The following is a 16,801-nucleotide window of genomic DNA, read 5'->3' on the forward strand; positions in this document are numbered from 1 at the left end:
GGGAGCAGATTGTAGTCGGGGGGGACCGATCTCTTCTACAGTGAGAGGGCAAGAGAAAATGGCCTTAAGCCGAGGCAGGAGATTCAGATACAATGAAAAAAAAGCCAGTGCTAATATCTTGTCAGGTGTGGAAAAATCTGATTTTTAGCCGAAACATCCAGGTACAGGACGTGATCCTGTTTCTTAAGTCATCCTTGCCTATCACCATTGGAAATCCCGAAGAATTTCTGTTCCAGGTAGGCAGGAGCAGCAGCCCCAAATCTTCACCTCACCATATCTTCCTACCCCAAATTAGAGGCTGATGCCCAGGGACAGTCCCAGCTGTCCCCAGCTGCTGACACACCAGTTCAGGGCCCATGTCCCATCCCAGCCTCTGTTCTTTCTCTCAGCCGGCAGCAGGTCATGAGCCTTCGCCCTCCTATAATCAATTTGAACTGTAAATAATTTATCTGATGTTGTTTCTGTTTTTAAGGCCTTTGTACAATCCCAGGATCCCATTGGCACAGCCCTGCTCAGGCTGTTTCCCCTCTTGGAACTTCTTTCCTGTTATTTATATATCTGCTGAGCCTCAAACCATGCTGAGGTTACACTTTATTCCTTGCTAATAAATATGTTTTTATTTTTTATATCCCTGAACTCATCCTTTTGTGTGAGGCTCCTGCCTGGTTCCATATCCAACCTTTCCCTAGTGCTGGGACCCTCTGGAGAGTTGATGGCTGGGTGCTGGAGGGGAGGGGGTGATAGGAGATTCTTTTCCCGTTCCCAAATCACAGCAGGATTGATGTTAGTGTTTCACAGGCACCTCTGCAGCTTACAAAACACACCTCCTCCCTTGACAGCTTGGAGTCCCCACCAGCAGAACCCCCCTCCACCTGCTGAAGGACCCACAAGTCCTTAATACCAGATTAAAAATAACCCCAGGAGCAGATGTGAGCAGAAGTCAGTGATAACAGGGCCAGAATATGAGGGGCTTTGCAGTGGCTTAACAGCTTATGGATTCATCCCTCTCTCATCACATTAGCCAGGGACTCCCCCCTCTCCCGCTCTGGCACTGCAGCAGGGCCTAGAGGTTCTTCCTGCCCCCAAAACTTCACCCTCACCGGGGAAGGTTTAGGGCTTCCAGAGCGGGGCGGGTGGGGGGGAACAAACCCTGTCACGCTTGGGCTGTGTGGTGTTGAGGTTTTGAGCTCGAGGCAGGATCCGGGGATCTCTGGGGGCTGCAAAGGCCCTGGGACGAGCAGCGGAGGGCACACAGTGACGGTCCACGCCAGTGTCCCCAGGGCGGTGACCATTAGATGGCACCAGGAACCTCCCCGTGGGGACACCCAGGGCAGCGTACGGGGCCGTGCAGGTCCCCCGGGGTGCTGGGGGGGAGCCGGCTGCTGAGCCCGGTGACACCCGCCTACTCCAGCCCAGTCCCGGCAGCCAGGGCCACCGCAGGGCCACCACCGCCGAGCCAGAGGAGACGATAGCGAGGCCCTTGGTGCTGGGGCCGAGCTCCGTCCTCCCGCCACCTCCATCCCCGTCCTCGCGGGGACCCTGCTCCCCCTTATCTCCGCAGCCGCCGCCTGCGCGGCACTGATAATCCGGGCGTGGCCCCAGGGATGGCGTCGGGTTTGGGGACACTTCAGTGACCCTCGACGCTCTTAGCGGCTCCTGCGATGGGCGAAGGACGGGGACACTCCCGGCTCCTGCAGACCCCAGCAAAAAAGAAGTTTTCCCAAAAATAACTTCGGAAAGTAGTGAAAATAAGCAAAAAAAAAAAAATCTACAAAAGCCCTGATTCTGCCGGTTTTGGGGAAGCTTTAGGGCTCTGTCACGGCGCGGGGGGAACCCGTGGGGGCACCTTCTCCTTATATGGGCCTATGACGTCATGGGGGTGCTGGGAGGACTCTCTTGGCCCCACCCTCCGCCGGTCACCTGCGGGCCCCGCCCACTGCAGCGGCACGCGCTGGCCCCGCCCCCTCCTCGCGCTGACGGGCGGGGGCGGCAGCCAGCGGGCGCGGTCAAGGGGCGGGGCTCGTGCGATGACGTCAAAGGGGGCGGGTCGGTGGTGCAGGTGGAAGCAGCGCGGAGCGGAGTGGCGGCCCCGGTGAGCGGGGGGGGGGTGGGGGGAGAGAGGCCGGGGGTTACGGGGGAAAGTGGGGGTTCCTCGGCTGTCACGTCTGTTATGGGGTGAGAGAGGTTTTGGGGGGAGGGTGAGGGCTGTAGGGGTCAGGCAGGTTATGAGATGTGGGCGTACTGCGGTGCTTTGGGCGATATAGGGGTCAGGCAGGTTCTGGAGCATTTGGGGCTCCCGAGAGGGACCCGTGGTGGGTCAGTGTAATCATGGGCTGCGGGGTTATAGGAAGAGTTGTGTTGCTGTGGGGGCACATGGGGACTCAGGCTGGTTATGGAGTGGAGGGGTTGCCAGGGGACATGGGATGCTGTGAAGCAGGGAGTCAGTGGGGTCAGGCTGGATGTCGTGTGACCTGGGGCTGCGGGAACCAGGGACACCCGTAGAGGTCCAGCTGGATGTGAGGTGCTTTAGGGTGCTCAGGGGTTTGGGGAGGGGTGGGGATGTCAGTCTAGGTGTGTGGAACAGGGGGATTATGGAGAAAGTGGGGATGTTCAGGTGCTTGGGGGAGACACCTGCAGCGCTGTCAGGAAGCCTACGTGGCAGAAGGGAATTGAGGTGCTCTGGAGTGGGGGGATCCCCAGTAGGGTCAGACTGGGTGTGGGGGGAATGGGATGCACTAACACTGTCCTAGAGGCTCTGATTGGGGCTGCGGAGGAGGATGTGAAGTGGAGGGCCACCCACAGTGGATTCATGCTCAGGAGGTGGATGGGGCCCTGCCTCACGGGGAGTGCCAGCCCTGGAACTCGGATGTTCCCCCGTTCTGTTCTCTCCACTGGTGCAGTGGAGGGGAAAAGGCAGGTGCAGCCTCGGTGAGTGAGGTCCCCCTTGCACCCCACAGTCAAGGGAGCAGCACTGGTGTCCCTTCCTGAGAGATGGCAGCTCCCGCTTTGGCATTTGGGTCCAGCTCTGGTTCTCGGAGCATTCAGTCTTGGGCTGTGCCTGAGATGCAGCAGCTCAGCCTGTAGCTTCGGGGCGGCCGCGACCCCACCCGAGACCCCGTCTGGGCCCGCCGGGACGGTTCCCAAGGCCGGTGGCAGTGGCCGAGCGGCGGGGGCTGCTCCTGCCGCCCGTCTCTGTCCCAGCGCCGGTCGGAGCCCGCACTGAAACCTCCCATCGACTTCCCGAGCCCGTGGGGGGCTCGATGTCTTCGCGTCCCCTGCTCGACGGAGACACTGAGCTGATGTTGCAATCAGTGGCGTGTGCGGCGTTCCTGCAATCTCTTCCTCTCCTGAATTTCGCCCTCCTGCAGTCGTGGTGGGACGAGAGACTGGTGGTCTCGTTAGTCAGCGCCGTTTGCTGTGTCGGCGGCCTGGCGGGGTCCGAGCGGCTGGTGGGATGGCAGGGGACAGTGACTATCTTTAGGGCTGTGTTGCAATGAAGGGGTGTGCCTTGGCTCGGTGCTGCCGGCAGCCGCCTCCTCGCCCGAGGATTGACTTACGCCGAGGCTCCCGCATGGGGGAAACCAACACTTGCTCTGCGGTTTGTGTGAGCAGGAGGGGCTGTGCTGGGGCTTCGGTGCGCCTGTGAAGCTGAGCGAGGGGTCAGACAGTAGCAGGGCTGATGTCGGTCACACGTGCCCTGCACGAGGTCAGGCTGTGCAAGGCGTGCAGGGCCGAGGGTTGGGGTGCACCGTCGGCCCCCGGCACTGTCAAATGTCACACATGCTCTGCCACTGCCCGGCAGCAGGAACAGCTGAGCTGGAGCAAATGGCCAGCATGAGAAAGGTGGTGCAGGGAATCTCAGCTGCCCCGTGGGACAGAAGTTGCCTTTGGAGCGCGGGAGCAAGTGGGTTCTTGCAAGGTGTATCCCAGAACGTTCCCATCCCTGTGCTCACTTCCTGAGGCTTAGTGGAAGCACAGATGCAGCTGTAGGACAGAGCCTGAGTCTGGTCTCTTTTGCGTTCTCTTTCTGCTAGAGTAACCCAGTTAGTCGGTGGGAGTTAACTTGCACTGGAGTTGAGGGGACATGGAACAGAGGTTCCATGTTTGGCTTAATCCTTCCTCTTAGCCATTGCCCTGCTCATGGCCATTGTGCCCATGGTGGTGCAGCTGCACCGTGCCTGTCTCTGGGAGGGAGGCAGTTGAAACTTGTGGAACAATTTGCATCCCCCCAGGAGTATAGTTCCTCTCCCAGTTTCAGGGCCTGTGTAGATGTGGGTCTTTTCCAGCTCATGGTACTGGCAGCCCCCCAGTTTCTCTGACTTAAGTGAGGCACACACTGCTTCTGCCTGTGGTGATGGTAACGGTGAGTCAGTAGCAGAAGAAAGTTGATCTGTGCATCAAACTACTTCCCATGGTGGTATGTGGATGTGGGGCTCTCCTGTACCTTCACTTTGCTTTTCCTTGCGCTTAGGAGAAACTTCAGGCTTTTCTGAGAGGGCTTGAAACCTGCTGAGGAGAGAAAGTGCCTTCTCATCTGCAGCAGTGCTGCTGGGATGAGGCTCCCTCTTCCTGACACACAGCCTGGCAGCTGCTGGAATTGCCTGCAGCCGCATCGCTCCGCACCATGCGCTCCCCCAGGCTGGCACAGTCCTTCCGGAGCCAGTGGCGGGGAGAGAATCTCGTAGAGCAAAGGCAAAACATCAGCTGTTTTCTGAGGAGGGCACTTTGAAGTTATGTCACTTATTTAATATATAGCAAGGTCTTTCTGAGCTCCCTCCCCAGCTAATCCCTGGAGAGCAAGGCAGACTGCAGATGGTCCCTGAGGGGAGGAATTGTCCTGTTTCTGCTCAGCAGTGTTTCACCTTTGTGATCACAATTGCAGGAAGAGGCTCAAGGCTGTGGTAGCTGGAAGTTTAGGGTCATAATTGGCTCTTGACCATGCTGGATGCTGTGGTTGGAGGTGTGATTTGGGAAGGGGCGGACTTGCCCATTGTTAGCCTTGAGGTGTCTCTCAGTGAGGTGCCCGGGAAAGAGGGGGATATCTTGGCTGTCCTTTTTATGAGTTTTGCTTCATGCAGTGATTTGTGTGAGCTCTGAGTTGGGATTCACCAGGAGAGGTTGCAGTTGATTGTCCCTGTTTAGCCTGGGACCAGCACCCAGGGGATGAGCAGTCTCACACAGCGGTTATCCCAATGAGACCATGATGGTTTGGGTCCCTCATACTGTGACACAAGGACTTTCTTGTGCCATCCCCCTCTGAGGTGGTGGGAACAGCCAGGCTGGCTCTGGGGTCTGGCTGAAACAGCCACTACGGCAGCCCACCTCTCCCCACTAGAGGCTGCTGATGACCAGAGCATTTTCCATCCCTGCTCTGAGAAAGCAGCAGGGTCTGGAATTTTCAGGGCTGAGCATCCTGGCCTGAGCTTTTCCTGCTGATTCACCCTGTAGACAGCAGTGCGCTTTCCTTGGCAGTGGCTGGGTTCAGGGGGCACATCTGCTCCCCTGCCAGGTCCACAATAGATCTCCCTACTTCATTAGGTCTTAATTAGGTAAATGCACCGGGAGCATGTGCGAGACCATTGCCAGGGGACATGGATCATGCATGGAGCCGGGTACCAAATATGCCGGCTGCAATCCTGCCTGCCTAAGGGGTTTTTCCAGCTGGGTGCTGAATGTGGAATGAGTTCAGACACTCGTATTGTTTTCCCAGAGGATATGTGCACAGCAATAAGCGCTTCAGCCCTCTGGCATGGCCCAACTGGCAGAAAAGCCAAGGATTAGTTAAGCCATGGAAGGGATCCTTCACCTCTGGGCACAGCCATGGTAAAGCCACCGTGTAGACACAAAGGAGACTCTTTGTCTAGGCCACCAAACACCTGGGTAGGATGGGCTGGAAAACTGAGACTCTGGGAAGATGATAATCACAAAACAATGTGTAAAATGGAAGGCAGTGGCTGCTGCAGTGGAAGTGCCTGGCAAGGAGTTTGTGGTGTTGCACAAGCCCTGCTGCGTTTGCTGGGTGCAGGCAGTGCTGGGTGGGCAGTGTGGTGCCAGCTGGCTCTGGCACAGGGCACGGCTTCCCTGACAATGGCAGAGCAGCGCTTTACATAATCTGGGACTTGCCAAACAAGCTTGAAGGTCTGGAAAATCCTCCTGCTATTGTTCATGCTCAAAGTTTGCTAAATTTCCTAGTTTGATCTGCAGGGCTGGATTTTGTTTTGGAACCACAGTGGGGGGAAAACATACTTTGCACAGAGGGAAGAAAAGGGTGATTGTGGCATTTAATATATGCTCTGTAGATAAAACTATTTTTGTAGTTCACAAGAGGTTCTGAGCAGCTGCTTGTGGCTTTGTAGGGCTGCAAGACTCTCTGTCTATCCAATTAGTATGGTTTGTGTCTAGTCCCCTCCTGATGCCCCCCGAGAAAATCCTGGACTACCAGATGAGGACGGGGCACTGTGGGCAGGGCTCACACAACCACCGTCTGGGCTCCCAGCTCACAGTCTGTGTTGGGACACAAATGCTGTGTTGGAACAGCTTTTTGCTGTCTCAACCCCCTCAAGTTGGATTCTGAGGCTCCGGGTAGGCTCCAAAACTGCTGCTCATTGGCAGATTTTAGGAGAAAAGGCTTGATGGGAACTTGGGGTGTCTTGTTGTGCTGTGTCAACCCTGGTGGTGACTTCCTGGTGATTTGGGGCAGCTGGGAACCCCCCGGGAGGGTGCTGAGGCTGCGGGAGCCACCCTAGGCTCATCCCAGCCTGTGTACGGCTGTGGGCTCAACCTGGACATGTTTCCTGGCTCGTGAGAAGTGTTTGGGGGCATAGGACCTATCCCTGTTCCTCCATTTGCTCACCCCAAAGCCCTTTGCCAACACAAATATAGCCCCCATGTGCTATTCAATTAAATAAACAAATCCTGTTAAAATGTTCTCTGCTCGTTTGTGGATAGATGACTGAGAAACCTGACTTTTCCTTCCATTCCTGGGAAAGGCAGGTTTTGTAACAAGGAATGAGGTAAAGTTCTTGCTGGTCCACTTAAGGTGAGGCAATTTTTTGAGTCCTGGAAAGCAGCAGAGGAGGAGGAACCCCAGCCTAATAGCATGAATACATCCTCTTAGTAGAGGCGGCTTTGAGTACCTTTCATGTGGGTAATTACATCTGGCCACAGTTGACCAGAGCTGGATTTAAGGAGGCGATGTGAGGCTTGGTGTGTGCTGGGAACCTTCGGAGTTGACTGCAGTGGCTTTATAGCAATCTGGTAGGTGTTGCTAACAAGGGAGTGCAGGGCAGCTATGGGGAAGCTCTGAGCTTTATGGCCTGGAAAACTTGGTGTTGGTGCTTACCTCAGCTTTGTGGGGGGGAGTGGGGTTGACTGATGCCTTGAAGCATCACCAGGGTGTTAAGGCAGCTGTGTATCATCCTGTATGTGACCTCCATGACCTGATCCGTCTGATTGTTGAGGTGGTTAGGTGCTCACTGGATAGTACCAGCAATACAAGGGCTTGTATTTTTATATCCACGCTCCAAAACCTCTTGAGATGGGGTAAGCTGCTTGTGGGCACTTCAGAAATTGAGGGGAGCTCTGTCTGTGCTGAGAGTATGTATTGGACAGGACAGCACAAGTTGCCTCCCTGCTCCCAGATGAACTCAAACACTGAGTGTGTGAGTGAGGGAGGGCAGATGTTAGCCCGGCACAGAGCCACGTTGAGCTGTAACGTGACTTTATGCGTCTGTGTTGATGTTGTGCTGGAGGTGCCCCGTGTCTGACGTTGAGGTGAACCTCTCCCATATGGCCGGGATTGGCCTTGGCCAATCTGTAGCTGCTCAGAGGCTCACACGCTGGCAGACAGGGTCAGCGTTGCTTGAGAATTTCCTCGGGTGCAGAGTGGAGGCTTTTAATAGCAAATGCAGTAATTTGAATCATGGCATTGGCCCTAAGAATCCACTGGCAGCTGGGCACTGGCTGAGCAAGATTTCCATGCCTGCTGGAATTTTTTTTAATTGTTAAAGTAAAGTAAAATGTATTTGAGTAAAAATGAAGTAAGACTTAAACCTATTGCTGGTGGGTTTGAGTTGTAGCTCCTCCCTCAGAGGTAGCCCAGAGAAACCCTGCCTTTCTTGGGAAGGTTATGTGGCCCCATCCCAGTGTGCTGTGCTGACAGATCCCATGCCTCAGCTGGGTGCCAAGACTTCAGCCTTCTAGGAAAGCAGCAGGAGCTGGTATGGATTTTCTTCTGCCATCCTGTGGGTGCCTGATGCTGTGCGAGCAGCGTCCGGAGTCACAGATGGCTCACGTTGTTGTTGCAGCACTGCTTGCTCCATCCGAGCTGCCTTTGAGTGGGAACATACAAGATATCCAAATGCAGAATTGATTTGTGCTGCTGACCAGGGTTGATTCTGGTGCTGCTGCTTTTTCTTCTGCTGTAGCATGAGGTGAATATGATTTCAGCATCCTGCCTTCCCTACAAACTGTCTTCATCCTGCTCAGCTTTCTGGTTCCTGTCCTGGTCAATATGAGACTGTTATCAGAGCTCAGCAAGCCATGATGATCACATCCAAGTGCTGGACCTCAAACCACGTGGCAGCTCTAGGCTGGATGAAGAAGCTCATTTGCATAGCGTGGTTAATTCTGTATGCTTTAATCTCCGTGACCATCTGTGTTCTTTCCCAGGCAGGGGAGATGGGAGCTCTTTGGATTTTCCCAGGAGGTGAACATAGAGAGGACTGCTTATTCTGTGTATGCTGAAAACTGCCCTGGGTCAGAGCAGGACAGCCTCATTAGTTCTGGGAGCAGTTGTTCCTGCATCTTTGGGCGAAGAGGCATGAAGGTGTCAGCTATCCTGGACGTACATCCCAAGGAGATGCAGGGAAGAGATAGGGGCAAAGACTAAAAATGGAAACCTCTGCGAATGCTGTCCAGCATTCAGTCCCAAACATGAAGGGTCTGTGACCAGTTTGACTGACGCCCTAGGGGGCTGAGGTTCCAGGGAAGGCTGTGTTTGTCTCAGGAGAGATAGTACACTAAAGCATCTCCTGGCCATCCCAAAAACCCTGCCCAGGCTGGAGCAGCCACTGCTGTCTCTGTCCTGGTGTACTACTCAATTGGAGCCTCAAAAGGTGCTTTGGAGACTGTGGTGCTCACATACAGCACCAAAATCAGGGGACCAGTGCTTATAGGTGAGTTGCACTAGCATCTTCAGACCTGTGCTTGCTGCTGCTGGCAGAGAAGTTTTTTCTGCAAGAAACACCTGAATTTTTCCTCATTTTGTTTTCTCACATTTAGAGCCTGAGGTTCTGTAGACCATTTGCAGCCCCAGCTGGGGTCCTGCTCACCGTGGGCAGAGATGACATTGGCAGCAGGCACTTTTGAGGAACACCTGTCCTGTGGGACAGCATGGCCCTGCTGAGGCTGCTGCTGGCATCCAAACCCAGAGGGAACGATTTCTGCCCTGTAATTAAGCTCTTCTGCTCCTGTTCACCACACTACTGAGCTGTCTCACGGCTCCAGCTGCTCTGGAGCTTCTGTGTGTCTCTGAAGCTGGAGGTGACTTTCCAAGAGAGCCACCTGCAAAGGGCAAGATCTCCATCTGTGTTACGTTGGGGTGGGGTATGTGGGCTGGGAACCTTTGACTGTAAAGGGTTTTCCCTGACAACATGCTGTGTGAATTCTTCTGCTGAGGCACATCCTGGCTCCTTGGTGAGGAGAGCCTTCTGGCTGTTCATGCTGGGCAAGATGGAGGTGTTTTCCCAGCCTTCAGCTAAGAGACTGAGGCTGTCTCTTGAAAGGAAAGCTGCTCTCTACCTGCATCCAGGCTGCATAATAACACTTAAAAAAACAAATAGTGATCTAGCTCTTTTCCTTGTTCAGTAGTTTGGGTTTTCAGTCTTGATGGAGATGATGGCACCAGCACTGTTGGCATCATGGTGCATCCCAAAGAATGGGTATGGGCTTGGGCCCATCTCTCCACCTGGTCTAGTGGAAGATGTCCCTGCCCATGGCAGTGGGTTGGAATGAGATATGCTTTAAAGTCCCTTCCAACATAAACCATTCCATGACTGTGTTCTTCTCTGGCATGGCAGGGCGACTGTTGAGTGTGGCATCATGCCAGACTTGTACCACGAGTGCTCAACTGCATGCTCCTGTGGGGCAGGTCCCTGTACCCTCAGAGGGGCTGTTGTGTCGGCTGAAGATCTGGCTCAATTTCGGGCCCTGGTGTGTGCCCAGCAGAGCACGCAGCCAGCCTTGCAGCGGCTGGGAGCACTGCTGCTCTCTTGAATCTCTTCATTTAGTTAATGATCCTTTTGTTGAGAGGATTAGGGTTTAGAGGCCTCTGGCCGAGTTTTAATTAAATTAAGGCTCTTGGTGTTTTGTGGAATTTTTGAAGCCCAGTAGAGGGCTCAGTTGGAGCCCTGTGGAGCCAGGACCGGCGGCGCTGGGCTGTGTCCAGCCTCCAGAAGTTTGCACGAGAAGTTACGTAAGTGCGGGGGAGACAAAGGGGTGCAAGGGGCGAGCCCGCGGCCCCTGGGGCTGGGGCTGGGGCTGGGGTGCCTGGAGGCTGCACCCACGGGAGGTGGCACTCACCAGAGGCTGTACTCACGGGAGGTGGCACTTACGGGAGGCTGGCAGGCATGGGGTGCCTGCGTCACTGCTCACTGTATTATCAGTGTTAGGTAATGCTGAGCTGATGTTTTTGGAGGTTTTTTTTTTTCCTTCCCTGCTTGGTGTTTACATTTCTAAGAAGTGCCTGACCGTGAACATCCGGTTCCATCTTCAGTTGTGGAAGAATCAGATACTGAAGTTTGCTCTGTTTGCCTTGCTTATGTGGGTACAAAGTGTGAGCACTTGCCTTTGTGGCTTGAGGGGTTTTTCTGGTGGGTGCATGGGTTTTTCGTTTTTAGCTGGAACTGCTTTTTAATCAGTGTCTCTTCTCCTTTTCTCTTCTATCCATTGCCCCATGATGGATTTTGGTGCCTCACCTGTGTGGGTGGCCTGGCTCTCTCATCTCTGGGTAAGTACCTGCTTTGTTAGATAAGTGGGCAGAAATGGTTGAAACAAGTTGCTTTGACTTAATGACTGGACCTATTTAAATAATGAACTGACCTGTTTATTCTGTCTTAAACACTGAAGCATTGGTTGTTATCAAACAGGATTATTTATTGTCCATGAATACGTGAAGATTTTGGATATTGAAAAGCACTTAGTTGGCCTGGAAACTGCTGTATTTTATAATATGAAGAAGCCCCCAATAGTAGTTTTTCCTACCAGCCTAGGCTGTGGGGTACTGACCTGGGGATAAAAACACACTAAGTGCCAGCAAGTGAGCAAATGGAGGGGAAAATATTTTTGCAAATGGAAAGCAACGCTTCCTGTTCTTCCCAGGATGTCTCCTGACATCTCTTGGTGACAAGTCAGCGCTATGGTTGTGAAAGGGGCTCTCTGATGGCACTGATGGACCACCTTGCCCCTTGCAAACCGTGGGTGTTTGGGGCTTTGCAGGGCACAGAGAGGAGCCTGAGGCCATTCTGGCAGGAGACAAGGGGAAATGCATGTTGAGCTTGGAGAAGAGCATCAGGCACTGATGTTTTCAGGTGGTGTTCATGGAGAGCTTGCTTTGCTTGGGGGAAAAATTGCCCTGGGCGGGTGGATTCTGATGGTTTCCCTGCAGAGGTTTGGTGCCTGCCATGAACTTGGCTGTGAGGTGGTGTTTGTATATTAAAGCCTCTGAGGCCAAGGTGTGTGGGCTCAGGATGGAGGGAAGGAAGGGATCCAGAGGCTGTTTTTCTGGATGCAGTGGTGCCTTTGCATCGAGGTTGTGTTCTCTGGAAACTTCAGTATGTTTAAATTTACTTTTTTTCTTTTTTTAAATTCAAACTGTCCTCCTGACCTCCTGCTAAGCTTTCCCCTCTCCTCTCCATCACTCCTCTTCCCCAGTAATACCCTCTCCTCTCCCAGTAAGGGAAAGAGCTGAGCATATTTACAGCAGCTCTGCTCTGTGCCTGAGTATTCCATGTGCTGCCAATCATTGATGAAGGTACTTGAAAGGAAAGCAGAGGAAGGTGCCGGGAACAGATTGCTTTATTCTTAAACCTGAGATCATTCTACAGTGCCTCATGGCGGGGCAGGAGAGATGAATCAAATCCAAGCATAAACCTGTTGTTCTTACTCAGAAGTGAGCACTTTATTTGGAAGATGACCAGCTGCCTCCATATCTGAATGAGCTTTGCAACCAAATCTCCAAAAGCAGGTTTGTTAATTAACTAGAAAACCTGCCTTGGTCAGAAGTGCTAAGCTCCAACCCCACCAAACACCCAGCAGCCATTTGAATGCAGAATAAACTCCTCCACGTGGAAGCTACAGCTGGAAGCTGCTGTGAGCTTGGATGTAGATCAAGATACAAGTGCTCACTTGCATGATGGTTGGATTGGGTTAGTGAGAGGCAAAGCTGTACCAGGACAGCAGCTGCAGCTGTGCCAGGGTAGCCTGGAGCAGGTCTGTGGCCAGAGAGTCTTCCTGATCAGTGCTTGAGCAGACTGTCAGGACAGTTTCCCATCTGGCTATCTCTGTATGACAAGTCTCTGGTCAAGGCTGAATTTCTCCCTTGGGAAACACTGATAACCTGGACAATCCCTGGTTTGCTCTCTCCAGAGCAGTCTCCATGTTACTTTTGCCTGTTTTCTTGTGTGTAGCCGCAGAGAAGGGAGAGAACTGCATTTTGGTGGTCCTGCCTGTTACAGGCTTTGGAGGCTTTGATCCTGATATAAGATGAAATTTGCTGCTTGCTGAATAATTGGTGTCAATCTTTGTCAGCAAACAAGAAAGCCACGTGGTACCTTATTAAGGATAGCAAGGATAAAGGGGGTGTGGTACAGCTTCACTGGGACAGCCCTGACCCTCACTCAGCAGAGAAAACAGTGGGCTCAGATTGCCTCTCCATCTTTAAGCCTTGCTTATCTAATAGGTAAACATAAAATGCATAGGAGTTTTAGTAATGTAAACTCCTCTCCTGACCTGGTAAGTGTTGGACATCAGTCCTAAAAGTAGAATACCAGCAGCTTCTATGGAGGGAAGCTGGGAATAGCTGTGGGGCAGAAACTGTGAAGGAAAATGCTGAAAATGCAAGGGGAACCTCTGTTGGGGGTTTTGCTCTTGACCATCAAGCTGAGATTCACCTAAGTTGCCATTATTTAAAGCCTGTCAAGAAATCCAAGGTGAGGTCATTGCTGAAAAATTGCTCAGAGCTGTGTCTGTGGTGATAAGTGCAGAGTGTCCATTCATGGGCTGCATTTGGGCTCTGTCTTTCCATATGGTGGCACCGGTGATGCTGGAAGCCACGTGCTGTTATCTTTACACATGTTGTTTCTTTCTGTCCCAGAATTCATGGGTGACCTGGAGGGCATTGCTTTGAAGAGCCCTTGAACAGCTTGTTGCGTTGTGAATTTGGGTCTCCCCTTATTTCTTGCATAGCCCAAAGAGGAAGAACAAATGAGGTTTCCAGCACATTTCAGTGAGATTTTCTTCTTTAACCTCTCCTGTTGGTCAACAGTGCCTGAACATGAGCCCACGTGGGCAAGAAGACAAATGACATATGGCCTGTACCAGCACTAGTATGGCCAGCAGGACCAGGGCAGTCCCCTGTGCTGGTCACTGGTGAGGCCAAACCTTCAATCCTGGGGTCAGTTTGTGCCCCTCACAACCCGAAAAGACACGGAGGGGCTGGAGTGTGTCCAGGAAAAGGAACAGAGCTGGAGAAGGGGCTGGAGCAACAGGTGCAATTGGGGGAGCTGGGGTGGCTCAGCATAGAGAAACGGAGGTTCATGGGGGACCTTCTGTCTCTCCACAACTCCTTGACAGAAGGATGCAGCTGGGGGAGGATTCGTCAGTGAACAAGGGACAGGACAAGAGAAAAGGGCCTCAAGCTGTACCAGGGAAGGTTTATGTTGGATATTAGGGAAAAACTTCCTCATGGAAAAGGTCATCAAGCATTGGCACAGGCTGCCCAGGGCAATGATGGAGTCCCCGTTTAAAATCCATGTAGAAATGGCACTTAGGAGCATGGGTTAGTGGTGGGCTTGACAGTGGTGGGTTCATGGTTAGACTCTTTGATCTTGAAGGGCTTTTCCGACCTAAATGATTCCATGATTCTACAGAAATGTGGCAGGAGGGTATGTCTTTCACTTGTCCCACCCTGTCAGAGGAGACCATGGTCTCCAACGTGGTGTCAAGTTCTAGGGCTGGCTTAGCTCAATGTTTTCACTTTGTTGCTTTGTAAAGCAGTGAAAACAGTTCTCATTGTGGCATTAGAACAGCAGTGCTGCTCTCTGAATTACCATCTAATTAAATGAAAGCAAAAACTCCAAAGCAAGTGAGAGAGTTCTGTTGCATTAGAAAAGCTGTTTTAGTTGACCTAAAAACCGACATTGAAAACCAGCCTAAGCAGAGATGCTTTCCCTCCCATCTCTGTGGGCTGTGCAGAGCAGTTGCTACTGTTCTTGGAGAGCCATTCATGCCGTGGCAGCTGTGAGCCCACTTCAAAACAGTTACGCCTTTGAGACTTGCTTCCCTTTTGCTTGATGGTTGGAGAAACCCTGCTGTGGAGACAAATAATTAGAAATAAAAGATGGCAGCTTAACGATTATTAGCTTTTCTGACACAGCCTGCAGTGAGTGCAGGATAAGATTGGCGTCTCCAAGCTGCTGCTGCATCTCCTCCTGCTCCAGAGATTTACTGGGTGCACTGTAACTGTGCAGCCTCCATGGACCTGCAGAACGCTCTGAACAGAGTTTTTATTTATTTTAGTAACAAACCTTTTTGGGCTCTTGCCAATTAACTGTGACAATGGCAGCATGCTTCCTGCCCTCAGTTTCCTGTCTCTCCATCCATGCCCACAGCTTTCCTTGGGAACCTTATGCCCCTCGCCCTCAATTTCTTGAATTCTGTCTATAAATATGAACCACTGCGTTCTCAATAAAATAAGAATGGAAAGTTACTACCTTAAAAAAGCCTCAAAATGCCTTATTTTGAGATCCAGAAAACCTGGCAGCAGTGGAATGATATCCTCTGGGATTCTGTTTTATTGATATTAATCTTTTTGAAGCTGGTATCCATGACTGCCAGTTTCAGAGGTTAATATATTGCATTTAAAGCAAATTAAGGTATTTTTAATTTGTGATATGGAAACGTGCACCAATTAATCATTGTGCACCTGCAGAAATGCCTCTGGGCAGATGTTGGCTGTGCTCTATTAGGTTCTGGGAACATCCACAGGCAGGACTCAGAGTGATGAGTCCCATCCAGTTTAGTAGCTCAGGACAAGCCCTGCGAGGTCCAAGGATGTGTCAGGCAGGGGATGCAGCTCTGAACAAGGTGGTCCTTGTTCAGAGAAAAAATAATGGTTAGAAGTTGTATTTGTTCTCTACAGGTAAAGTTTAATTTAAATAAATGTTAGGTCTTGCCAGGTGTCCCTCACTGATGCAGAGGTCTAGGCCTCAGTTACCAATTGCTGTCTGTTGACTAGTGCTGGGTTCATGGCTTGCATGAATTTTCTGCCTGGCCTTTGGATTTTAGTGCAGACCTGAATGCTCTCTGCCAAGTATCTTTCTCCAACTTACTGCTACCTACACACTAGTCTTAAATAAACCCTGATTTTGAAACTGTTCTTCCCTAAACTAAAGAGCTTTAAGCATTTTGAAGCCAAGGGGTGCTCTTTGCCCAAAAAGAGCATAACAGTCAAATCTCCTTCACTGAACTGGTGCTTTTCTGGGGAGAAGCTGCAGTTGAAAACACACCTACCTGTTGTTATTTAAAGAAGCCAGAGCCTCTCTTGGCTACATCCATGCAAGAAGTAAACCAGCCCCTAACATCTTTTGTTTGTAGTGCAGCTTGACTGCCTCCAGGCTGAAGTGCTGGTCTCTAGGTGGCACTCATTGTTATTTTTGGGTGCATTTCAAGAAAGGTTGCATAGCTGAGCTTGTTCCCTGCTGAAGGGACAGCTGCCTCTCTTGCCAGGCTGGCTGGTCCTGTTTGGCTTAGGAGGCTGACACAAGGGCTTGAACTTCTTCTTGCTGCCCAAACATAGGAGTTTACACCAACATTCCTTTAAGAGGGGTAGGGAGTCAACTGCTGTCTGTGAGCACACTCCTCTGGTTTTAGTTTTTTACTGAGCCTCTGGGAAATGAAATCCTGGTAAATGCTTGGAATGAAGGTGAGTTCTTGAGGTGACGGAGATGAGTGTGCTGTGGGACAGTCTGAGGCTCCTGTGATGGTTCTTTCCATGGTTCAGTCAGTTTCTTGGTTGTTTCTGGAACTCAGACTCATGCCCCACTGACTCTGCCTTTTCCTGAGCCTGCACTGCTTGTATTCACAGCATCACCTGTAGTCTATTCTCCAGGATTTGTTAAAGCTCTTTATAGATTCTTTCAGTGCAGCCACTCGTGTGTTTAATACTTCCTACTCGTACTTGAGAGGAAAAGTATTTCTCTGTCAATGTAGAAACATTCATTGTATGAACACTCGATCCTGCAGGCTGCAGCTAACCTCCTCTTATCTTCAGTAGTGCATCTTGGCAGAAATGTGCTTTACACGCTGACTCTAAGCCCAAAGTCTAAACAAAGCTGACTCTCCAGAAGCTGTTCTTCCCTGTGCTGGCACACAGCCTGGAGACAACTGAAGCTCCTCTTCTGTTTTATTCCTCTTTCTACTTGGAGCTTGTCTGCTGTGCTGCAAGACACTGACTCAAATGAACATCAGCTTCATACAAATAAATGAAACCCGTGATAGGAGATTTTTGTATCAATTAACCAGA

General features: G+C 51.6%; 1 protein-coding gene across 11 annotated transcripts in view; it reads left to right on the plus strand.

Moving 5' to 3' along the window:
• The first annotated feature begins 2,038 nt into the window (after positions 1 to 2,038).
• Positions 2,039 to 16,801, plus strand: part of EPB41 (erythrocyte membrane protein band 4.1) — a 92,947-nt gene continuing 78,184 nt past the window's right edge. For 6 of the 11 annotated variants that reach the window (XM_056509173.1, XM_056509177.1, XM_056509178.1 and 3 more), the window contains exon 1: positions 2,039 to 2,092. The gene's annotated coding sequence lies outside the window, so the exon portion shown is untranslated. Of the gene's footprint in view, positions 2,093 to 10,403; positions 10,671 to 10,715; positions 10,822 to 10,853; positions 11,009 to 16,801 lie in introns of those variants that run through there. The other 5 variants (XM_056509130.1, XM_056509131.1, XM_056509175.1 and 2 more) reach the window with 4 other exon arrangements.

This window comes from Oenanthe melanoleuca, chromosome 23, assembly GCF_029582105.1.
Source record: "Oenanthe melanoleuca isolate GR-GAL-2019-014 chromosome 23, OMel1.0, whole genome shotgun sequence".
Taxonomy (NCBI): domain Eukaryota; kingdom Metazoa; phylum Chordata; class Aves; order Passeriformes; family Muscicapidae; genus Oenanthe; species Oenanthe melanoleuca.